Raw genomic sequence first — 11,800 nt, forward strand, 5'->3', positions numbered from 1 at the left:
CATTTATGTGGGGAAGTGCAGAGATGAGCAGATGACTGAATAGAACAAAGCCATCGTCACATCCCATAATGAAGGGCTGGATGTGATGGTGTTTCCCCCCCATCTCTTCCATCCTTTTTTCTATCCTGTATTGTTGCGCCCTTAAGAAAGCGATGTGCATACTGACAGGGAGCTGAGGGATCACCAATGCCAATACTCCAGGACATTAAAGTGCAGGAAAAGTAAAAAGGTTATTGACCTTCCTCTTAATGGCTCGACTGCTCTCCCTTTTCAGCGGAGTCGCTTTGTTAGAACCTGGAACCGAGGGCACCTGACAGCACAATGGGCAAAAGGGACCAAAGCGGCAAAAAGCTATTTACCCAGGGACCTGACGCCATGTAGATGTTTTTATTTTTATTTTTTATTTTTCATCTTGCTTTGTGTTCCGGTCCTCATTCAGACGTCAAGTGTTGTTCATGTACGTTATCGTGATGTTTTCTTCCCACTCAACACTCTACGTATCTCAAAATGAAATCCAGTGACAATTAATTGTACATCAGAGTGAAGGACCATGACAGTGTCGCTGCAGTGAAGTACTTAATGTCGTCCACGGACCAGAATTCGCTTGAACTTATTATTGTCGTGTGAGAGAGTGTATTTTCCCCTGACTGTATTTAGTACAGTCTAATGTATCTGCTTATATTCTGCACCCTACACATTCAGAAATCCTTCATCCGCTTGAAATATGTCAATACGTTTCTCAAACCCGCTGTGATCCCTTTGTGTTTCAATGTTTGAAAAATTGTGGGAGTTTTTTAACAGCTGTTTACTAAAATTTAGGTGGGGGGGGATGGGTATTGGATCATTTTAGTGAAATAGCATGTAACCACATGCTATGAAAAGGAACTGTGAGAAATTCCCTTCTATCTACACCTTCTTGCAGTTTCTCTATTCTAATGTGTAATAATTGATCGACATTATTGAAACTCTACGTTCGTTCCAGGAAAGGCGCACAAGCCCTCTGGCTTCTTCTTCCCTTTTTTTTTCCTCGCTAGTACTTTGGATTCACGCTGCGTCAATGGAGCAGCCATGGATGATGAAAATCTTTGACGACCTAACGATCGCCGTGGTTCTAAATGTCAGCGTCCGCTCTGCACTCCCATAGATTTTTTTATTTTTGCTTCACCTTTTAAGCGTGCGGCTGGTTTTTGAACGGGCACAACAATCCAAATGATCAACGCGAGATATTCTCACACGTGCCTGTGTCGCTTCATCCGTGGCGGCCAATTGACAATGATGGACCGGCTCGTATTTGCGGCGTGTCAAGCGCGGGGAATTAATCAGCTGCGCGAATTGTGTTGGCTTTGGCGTGACCTCAGCGACGTTCCACTGGAGACGAACGCGCTGAAGCCTCACCCTCCATCCTGTGACAAATGAGTTGGCCGCTGTGCGCCCAAATCACGCTCATTAGTTATTTGAGGTATGGCAGCAAGAATAATTATACCTTTGCAACAGCACACACACAGAAACGCAGGGACACTTAATATACACACGCAAATAAAATCCACTTTCCCCACACCTGGATTTTAGGATGTTAGTGACGTTTTCATACATGTGCTGCTGTTTGAGGTGACATGAATCATAATTATGCCTGCTGCTCCAGTGAGAATAGGGAATGCAGATATATATTTTTTTTGTTCATATCGCATGGTATTTGCCATTTGACATAAATAAACACATGCTTTCCATCACATTTGTTGGTTTATTCCACAGTGTAAAAGGTTTGAGATACAACACACACACACACACATACACACACGCACACACAGGCACACAGGACTTGGTGTGTTTTCCCTGTATGTGAGAATGACTGTTGAAATGTATTACAAATAGCTTTTTGATTAAGTTATATATGAATTAATTGGTATCGGTAGTTGGTATTTAGTGTCTGTGCATACACACAAAATTATGCATTGTTATATTTACATATTACATAAATTCCAGTTATCTCATGTTAAAAAACAAGGCATTTTGAGACCATCCTTGAACAAATGACTTGTTAAGATGGATGGATGTACTAGACACACCGTGCATCCACCCTTCCTTCGTGAGTGTGCTTCTCTGAGTGTGTGTGTGTGTGTGTGTGTGTCTGTCTGTTAGTATGCAGCAGCGTGCCTGTGGCCATGCTCCAGTGGAGCACTTAGTCTCTCTGACGGAGTAGAGAGAAGCGGGGATGGTCAGCCCCGCCAGGAGCTCATTTAGTACCTATCTTAACCACACACACACACACACACACACACACACACGCACATATATGCACACGCACACACACACACACACCCACACACACACACACACAGCAGCTCTGCAAGTCACTCTGCCACTGTGATGAAAAGCTAATTTCTCTCTCTTTCACACACACACACACACACACACACACACACACACATCTGTACACCCATTAGGAACATAGAGTGAGACAGCAGCACTGACGATGCATGTTAAAAAAAGTACTCTGAGTCTCACACTTAATGTCTCCTTGCTCCCTCCCTCTCTCTCTCTCTCGCTCTCTCTCTCTCTCTCTCTCTCTCTCTCTCTCTCTCTCTCTCTCTCTCTGTCTCTCTCCCTATCTCCTTCTTTGTCCTCCCTTCATCCTCACCTTCTCTGTTCACTAGTCAGTTCACTGCTCCTCTCACTTTGGATTTAGTTCTGTTATGAAAACAACCGCCTGGTTGTGAGAGGTGTATAGTAACATGTGTGTCTGTCTACATACAGGTATCTATCTGTTGGTCGGTTTATCCACCCGTCCTTCCGTCCTCTGCATCGGGAGAAATAATAGCGGTCACATCAAACATTAAATCTGTCCACTTAGGTTCCCCTACGACAGTTATATTTTCAGTTTAATTCTTTGTCGCCATGGCTGTTGCCTGCAGCTCTGGTGTGAATGCATTAGTGGGATTGTACCGTGTGGTGGATTAGAAACTCCCGATGTGCTTTGTGAGGTGTGTGGTAATGCCAGACTTAGCGAATTCTGCTGTGAATCACATCCACCCATTGCCGTCTTAATCCCTGATGCGGAGCTTAATGACACAGGGTCTGAGAAACAGAGGGAACGGATGATATTCCTACACGCACAATAGAGGGCAAAGGAGAAAAGTTTTGAAGTCAAAGTTCGCAGGTGCAGATTTTCAGATGGTGTAGGTGAACGTTTCTGACAAATGTTCTACTGCTTGGATTCATTTCAAAGGATGTTTAGCTCGCCCCTTTGTGTGCAGAAGTCTGTGTATCAGTGTGTTTACAGCCGTTTTGTCTCTAACCGGTGTATCGGGAGAGGAGGAGGACAGGTGCACAACAGGTGTACCCTCTGATACCATTCCCTCTCCATTTGCCTGTCCGTCCCTCCGTGTTTGCACACACTCATTGTGTTCGTCATGGTGGAGCACCTGGGCTCGGCTGCACCTGGGCCGGCTGCCCAGTCTTTTCGCCTGACAGCCACACACACAATCACACCTTGGACTACAGCCAGTTCCTGTTTCTGGTTAAAACAGGAAGCAGCAGCTGACAGCCGATCCCTGGGTTCCCAGGAGAGAGTCAACACCTTGAGCAAACCATCCCAGTAGCAGCAGCCACTTGAGGGTGACTCGTCTGAGATCCAGGGCCTCCTGCACCACGACAGATGCCTGGAAAGGGAGACTATTTAGGCCTGTTTGCACACTAACAAATGGCTATTTTTCTCTTCACATTAATGACACCAGACAGTAGTTTGTTTTGCTATTTAAATGCTCTTTATTTGCCTAGCACACCAAACCATCTCCACTATACAGTACAATGTGCTGGTCCATCTCTAAGCCTCAGATCTGCTTGATGGAGCTAACCATCTCATGCTGTAAGCAACAACAACCCCACACCAAGCACTGGCAGTACATCACCCCCACCCTCATCCACCTTCACTGGCTCCTGGTCAAGTCCCGTATCTCATACAAAATCCTCCCCCTCACCAGTAAATCCCTCCATGCCCTTGCCCCGCAATACCTATCAAGCCTCCTCCACCCCTATACCCCCTCCAGGAATTGGGTCCCTTGAAAGGGATTATTATTAATAATAATAATTATTATTAATAATAATAATAATAATAATAATAATAATAATAATAATAATAATTATTATTATTATTATTATTATTATATCTTGCAGTCAATGCTCCTCCGATTAGGCTTTTCAAGTAATCTCAGATGATTAATGGGCTCACCTATAAAGCCTTTGACAACATTGAACATGTCCAATGACAACTATTATTTTCCAGATTTTTCTCAGGCCTAATCTTGCTCTTCAATGTAAATAGACAACATGTGAACCGGTGAAGCCAGGAGAGACCTCCGAGAAACTGAACATATTTGTTGTGGTTCCCATGGTGGCGTGCTTGGCCATGCGCTGGTGAGCATAGAATTACCTGAGGGAATAGCAGCAACATGTTGTGGGTTTATTTGTCTGAGAGGGAATTTCTCTCTCGCTCTGATTCTCACTATCTATCTGTGAAGCTCAAACATTGGTAGTGAATAGATGGAGAGATTTTAGGACCTTAATTCCCTTACTGTTTCTCAATACGTCGGCTTAACTGTCACCTTACCTACCTTCCAAATTATGTACAGACAAGTCTAGTGTACCGTTTCTGTATGGAGTATTTTACGAAAATACAACATAGATAATGCTATTTAATGAAGAAAGATTTGTTGAAAGAAAGATTTGCTGGGTAAAGTTAAAGAAATGTGTAACATTATTGGTCAGCAAAGGTACAAATGGGTGGTAAGACATAGAATTGATTATTGATGACCGAATAGCCTTGTGCTGAATACTGTCGCTGAAAAGTAAAACAAGTAGAAGCCCCATTTGTGTGCTCACTAATTCCCAATAACTCCATGTAAAAGTACTGTAATTAGTTTGACCTGGGAAGGATGCCACACCCTGTCCAAGCAGCACATTAGTCACATTAGTACTTTACGCTACATCATTAGCGGGGACATCTTAACATGCGGAGAAAAAAAGAGGTGACTGTGTTTTGGCAACAGTGGGGAAGGCAAAAAATATACAGTCCAAGGAGATGGGATACGTCAATGTTCCTGTTTTGTCTTTCAATTGTGTTCTTTTGTGCCATCTCTGGTGGGTGAAGCGGAGCCCAACAGGAACTGTATGGACTCTCAGTGAGCTCAGTAAGTGGTGCACCTGGGGACTTCAGACTTGACACAAACTTACAATAGGTGATAGGGACTTGACTTGAGACTTAGGAATTGGGACTTGGACTCCAACTTTGGACTCAGACTTCAACACTGAGGACTCAAGACTTGACTCGGGCACGGGTAATGGGGACTTGACACAGACAAGACTTGGATTCAACTTTGGTGACTCACATCAGATTTGAGACTCTACTTGAACTTAGGTAATGGACTTGACGTAGACCCAACTCAGAATCATCTTTGGTCGAGCAGACTTGGGACTCAGAACAGAACTCTGGGGTTTCAACACCTTACTCAGACTCAGGTGATGGGGTCTCGACTCGGACCCCACTTTGGTCAATAAAAATAGGACACTAGGGACTAAAGACCTTATTCTTACTCAGGTAATAGGAACTTGAATAGCACTCGACCTTGATGACTCAAGACTTTGGTGAATCAGACTCAAACACTCGGGATTCGAGGTCTGATCGAGACTCAAGGTGTTGTGACTCAACTCCAACAATGGTGCCTGGGTATGGTGATGGTAACTGGAGCTTGGGCCTAACATGACTGCACAAAACCTGCCCTTTTACCTCTCATCTTTCACCTGCGAGAAGAGGGTTGATCTAAGTGGACCCTTCACTTGTCTTCTGAGTGTTCCCTCCAACAAGCTTCCAAAAACAATTAATTGTCAAAAAAGACGGGGGAGCACGGCTGACAGGATTGAGAAAAAGGCAGGCTGGCACCCTGGACCGTGTTCAAGGTGGTAAGAGTCATTAATTGCAATGAAAGACCCCTATCCTGCCCGGTCCTCCGTGAGTCAGAAAAGAAGAGCGGCGCAAGAGTCTGCCCTTGAGGCAAAACTAAGAAGGGTAGAGAACTAGCACACAATATTCTTTCTGTTTTTCTCTCCCACACACAAACAAACGCTGCCCTCTCTATTTGGCCTCTGCTGTCCACTCACTCGCTTCTTTTATTTCTGCCTTGTCCCCTAGAGCCAGAGGTCACTCAAGGTCAGGGAAGATATCATTCAGTCAGAGGGAGTTTAGAGAAAGAAAGGGAGCCATTCAGAAGAGAAATGCTCTGGTTTCACTTTTTATCTCTCTTCCTCTCATTCATTCTAGATGTATGGTGGCAGAAAATACTCCCTAAAAGCAGTTTGAGAAGGTTCAAAGGCCATCTCCGAGACAATAGCTAATGGGAATGGTCAAAAAATCAATTTATTTATTTTAAGACAGATGATGGGCTTTTACAAAGCCTTGATCCATGAGCCATTAGTATTTTATGCCAACAGGTCACAGGACACAGGATCAGTGTTGGATCCGGTAGTTCTCATTGCATACAAATCACACTTTTTGCAATTGTAACATAATGCATATTTTGAACTTCATCGGAAGTCAAAAATTATAATTTTCAAGTCAAAATATACAAGTTTTTGTATTGTATACCAAATAAGATGTCAAATGTTAAAGCCACAATTTACATATCGTGAGGTAAGATTCAAAGTCAGTATTATATAAACTTTATTTAACTTCTCTGAGATTAGCTAAGTCCCTACAGACTTTGTTTTGTTCTGTTTTAAAAAAAGATCAACCACCATCATCATCATCAGCCGAGTGGTCAGTGGCTCAGCTAAGCAGAAACACACACACACACACACACACACACACACACACACACACACACACACACACACACACACACACACACACACACACACACACACACACAAACATATATGGACACGGCATTTTGCAAAGGTGTCCATTTCCCAAACAGGGAAAAAACAACTCCCTGTGACATTTGCATATGACTTTTAAACACCCGACCATTACACCCAGAAGTCCACGTGCACACCTTTGGGCGACGATGCCATTTACAAACTGAACCCCATTATACTACACTCTCTGATGGATAAGAGGATGGCTTTGAGTTATTATTTGATCAACAACTACAGGAGAGATGGACAATATTAAATGGTTGTAGATGTGTCCATTGAAGTTTATTAACTTAAAAATAACATATTACAAATAAATATTTTGTGTGAAATCATTACATCATATCCCCAATATCTTAGAGTTCGTTTATTTTTTATTTTTTTTTTTTTTAATAATTGAAACTTTCACAGTCACTTCACAGTTTGTGTTACTGTGGAATGTCTCACATTTTCATGTTGAAACAAAAAGTTGTGATATCCTAATGCTAATGATATCCTAGTGATAATACTAATCTGTGAAAATCACTTTTCCTATATATTTTACTATTTCATTTGAAATAATTACTCATTTCAATCTGTAACGCATCAGAAATACACATGAAGTGTTATGTGAAATGATGTGATATTTTGTGTTCACAATAACACGAGCAATGAATTATATGTTAATGCAACACACATCTTCTCACTTGCCGATCGTTCTTACACCTTGACTCTGGAAATTGTGCGTGTGTGTGTGTGTGTGTGTGTGTGTGTCGCTGCGGGCCACCTGTGACGTTTTAAAACAGAAGCTTTCGGTGTGGCTTTGTCTATTGGGGGGAATCCAAGCAGCTATTGATTCACAGGGGTGCCAGACATGCTCAACACCTCGCCTCCATCCCCCTTTCCCAGCACACAAACACACACCCACACGCAGAATTACACTAGGTGCACGCTTTCCAGTGCATTCCCGCATTTGACCTTAAAACCCTGTAAACCTGGAGACCAACCCTCCTGCACACACCTCACCCTGGCCTCACCTCTCCTCCCACACAGCCAGATAGTGTAAAACCGAGGTGGTGGTGACGGATCCCAGGGTCCGTGGCGGGCCAGTACCAGGGAGACTCACGGAACATCCCTCGCATACTTGGCCCCTGACTCACCTTCCAACCTGTGCCGGGCTCATCCATCTCCCCCACTTCACTCTCCCCCGCACGCGCTCTGTTCTCTATACCTCATCTGTCTTGCCTGTCACTTTGGTGGCCATTTTTCTTTGTTGTTGATATACTGACGCTTTTGGCGCTCCCGCTCCGATCGGCTCGGCTCATTATCACTACAAACTGTGCGTAGGGAACTTTTATGTGAAGAGCTTTGTGTTTGTTCTCATTATCAGTCGTAAATGTATAATCCTTTGTGCTATTTTCAATTCCCTCTCTACTTTTTCCCCCTTAATTACTTTAGTTTGATTCGGCCACTCTCTCGCTGGTAATGAGATGCAGGACGGGAAATAAATGTTAATATTAGAACATATGGAGGCATGGCCACATGAGCGTCGCCAATTTGTGAGTTTGTCGCTCACTGTGTTTCAATCAGCCCATTCTTTGTGCTGTCACCCTTTTCATATAAAATAACTAAAACAGCCATTGTCACAGGGAGATCTTAAAGGCAATTTAAATTTCATCACTTTGGTTTTTTTCATGTTGTGGAAAATTACGCCAGCTGTGCTATAACACATTACAAATATAATCCCTGACAGTTTTTGTCACATTTTCCTGAAACATTTACAATTGTAGTGCTTGACAATGTGCCCAATTTCTCCTTGTCGGTTTATATAAATAATTGTGTAATTTATACATTTCTAATCATTGTATGTAAGTGCTGCGATAACCTTGAAGGAAATTGTGTCTTGCTGTGCGATCGCATTCATCCCACGGATGCATAACACACAGACATAATGCATAACAGCTTCGTAAAATGTTTGAATCAAGAAAGCACACTGGGAAAGAAATGACAAAAATGATATGAAAACAGACATTTTAAGGTCTTGAGAATGAACATAGGCCTTTCTAAGTTCCAATTTTATTCAATCCTCCTGGGACTTATCCATAGTATATGATATGGTATCAAGGAGCTCCCAAGCTGCTCATAACACAGGATCACAAATAATCCTTCTGCATCCAACGTAAATTGGTGATCAAGTAATTAAAATAGATAGATATTAAAATAGATATGATACCAATTCCAACTCATTCGATCGTATTTGTAATGTTGGCAGATCATTTCTTATAATGTCTCTCATGCTTGTCTGGGGTGGATTTAGCCGCATTCTACATTTTGCGCTCTGTATATTGTTATTAAATGCTGATATTTAAAAGGATTTTTCATTGTCATATGTAGTGAACATATGATCCCTTGGTGAGGTTTAATTCTAAATCACACATAGACCCAAGCTGTGTGTTTGCAGCTGTGCATGCAGTATAATCTTTATTTTGTGCTATGGACCTCACCATGCACTACTTCCGTCGCACATAAAAAAACGCTTTGCTTAACCTGGGAGGCAGACACACACACACACACACACACACACACTGATATCGTGCCATGTGATATTTTTCAGCAGTACGACCGTTGGAGCGTTTACAGTATGGGAGAAAACATTCAGCTCGGCCATGTTTAATTATATTTGTCAAAACAGACATTCACGTGATTACAGCAATCCGCTAACGCGCACGCACACATACACACACACACACACACACACACACACACACACTCAGGTAAATGGGATTCCTGTGGAGTCCCAATGGTCTCTTTGCGTGATCCAACCTCCCCATTCATCCTCGCCGTGCTATTGTGGTGTGAAAGCATCCGCTGAATATGAAATCATTCTATCTCTGAATTTGTTTCTCACAGGATTGTATTTATTATAGATTAATGTTAACCGAAAGCCTCTTTGTTAAAAAGATCAAATAAATTCTGAGTGGGAAAAACCAGAGATGAGAGCGAGTCGGAGTAGAAAATAATTCATGTTTACTCAATTTCGGCCTCAGAGGACAATTTTTGACCACTGCCCCCTGCCACAAATGTTCTGCAGAATAGATGGCCTATTCATCTCATTTAATGTTGTTACTCTGAAAGGCTGAATTGCGTACATGAATGGAAATGGATTACCGGGTGTTCGCGCAAGTTGCATAGACACAAAGAGCAGCGGAGAGAGGGCCCGTGAAACCTGCGGAGGAAACAAAAAAGCGGCAGAACGATTTCACCCGCTGTTACCATAATTTCATGAGCCTCGTTGGAAAATCCCAGACGACTTCTGACAAATCAGTTTAATCTCCCATCACGGTCACACAGGCTCCATGGGGGGGTGGACTCCGCCCTCGTAGTTAAAGCAATACTTTTAACGTCCAGGGCTGCGAGCAAGCGTCTATGAACACCTCGCCTGTTTGTAAAGATCCGGTTTTAACCCAGAACAGATTGTAGGGACGGTCGCCATGGTAACAATTACAGGTGGAATTAGCATGTTAGGATGCATCCCACACTCATTCCCCATCCATTTTCCATTTTATTGCGGATGTATTTTTTTTTTTACTTTGCAACTCTCCTTCAACAAAACTTACTACCTTAAGTGTAATATCTGTAAAATATTAGACAGATTTCACTGCCCAGCCAGGTATTCAATCTAAAGTCTGAAGGCCTTAATAGAGGAATGACTCTAATTGGCGGTTCTGGGTGAAAAGCACTTTTTTCCTGTGGAGGCAGCGCACCAGATGTGGCAATGGATGTGCGCTCCTCACGCGGCCCGCCATTTTCCAGCGTTGCCCTCCGAGTATCCTCCTGTCACCGGGAGAAACCCTCCAAATGGGCTTAAGTGCTTGTTAAATATATGTTACGAGCGAGGCATGTCATGCCGGGCTCCAGGATTGAAAAGGAGTCTCTTAACATTTTTGGCTTTACATGCTGGTTAATCTGAGTGGGAGGAGTGGGTGTGTGTGTGTGTGTGTGTGTGTGTGTTGGTGTTGGTATTCATGTATGAATCAGGTGTTTGTGCAGCCTTCCCTATGTACTGATGCGTACTGCATGAAGGCCTCCTCAGCTTGTGTATGTGTATCCACATACCCCCTTGAAGGCATACACAAGGGGGTTTGTGGATACACATACACAGGCTGTGTGTCTTGTTTTTCTCTGTATGTGTGTGAGGCTCATGGCCAGATATAATTAGGACACGCAGGGCAACTTCCCACTGTCTGAGGCGGCTCCTCCAGCGAGGGCAGATTGAAAGAAATTAAAGGTTTGTTCAGTGGATTTGAAAACATGTTATAAACAATCCCACACTGAAGTTGCTGGGTGAGAGATGGGAACTGCCAGACCTCCTGCACCTAGCTGCTGGACCAGCTGATGGAGAAGCTGCTGGACCAGCTGATGGACCAGCTGATGGAGAAGCTGCTGGACCAGCTGCTGGACCAGCTGATGGACCAGCAAGAATATCATAAAGTATATAGCATAGAATATACTGAATAATATAATATAGAATATAGTAAAACAAATATAATATAGAATATAGTAAAGAATATAGCATAGAATATACTGAAGAATATAATATAGAATATAGTAAAACAAATATAATATAGAATATCATAAAGAATATAGCATAGAATATACTGAAGAATATAATATAGAATATAGTAAAGAATATAGCATAGAATATACTGAAGAATATAATATAGAATATAGTAAAACAAATATAATATAGAATATCATAAAGAATATAGCATAGAATATACTGAAGAATATAATATAGAATATAGTAAAGAATATAGCATAGAATATACTGAAGAATATAATATAGAATATAGTAAAACAAATATAATATAGAATATCATAAAGAATATAGCATAGAATATACTGAAGAATATAA

Source organism: Zeus faber, assembly GCF_960531495.2.
Source record: "Zeus faber genome assembly, chromosome: 1".
NCBI classification, from domain to species: Eukaryota; Metazoa; Chordata; class Actinopteri; order Zeiformes; family Zeidae; genus Zeus; species Zeus faber.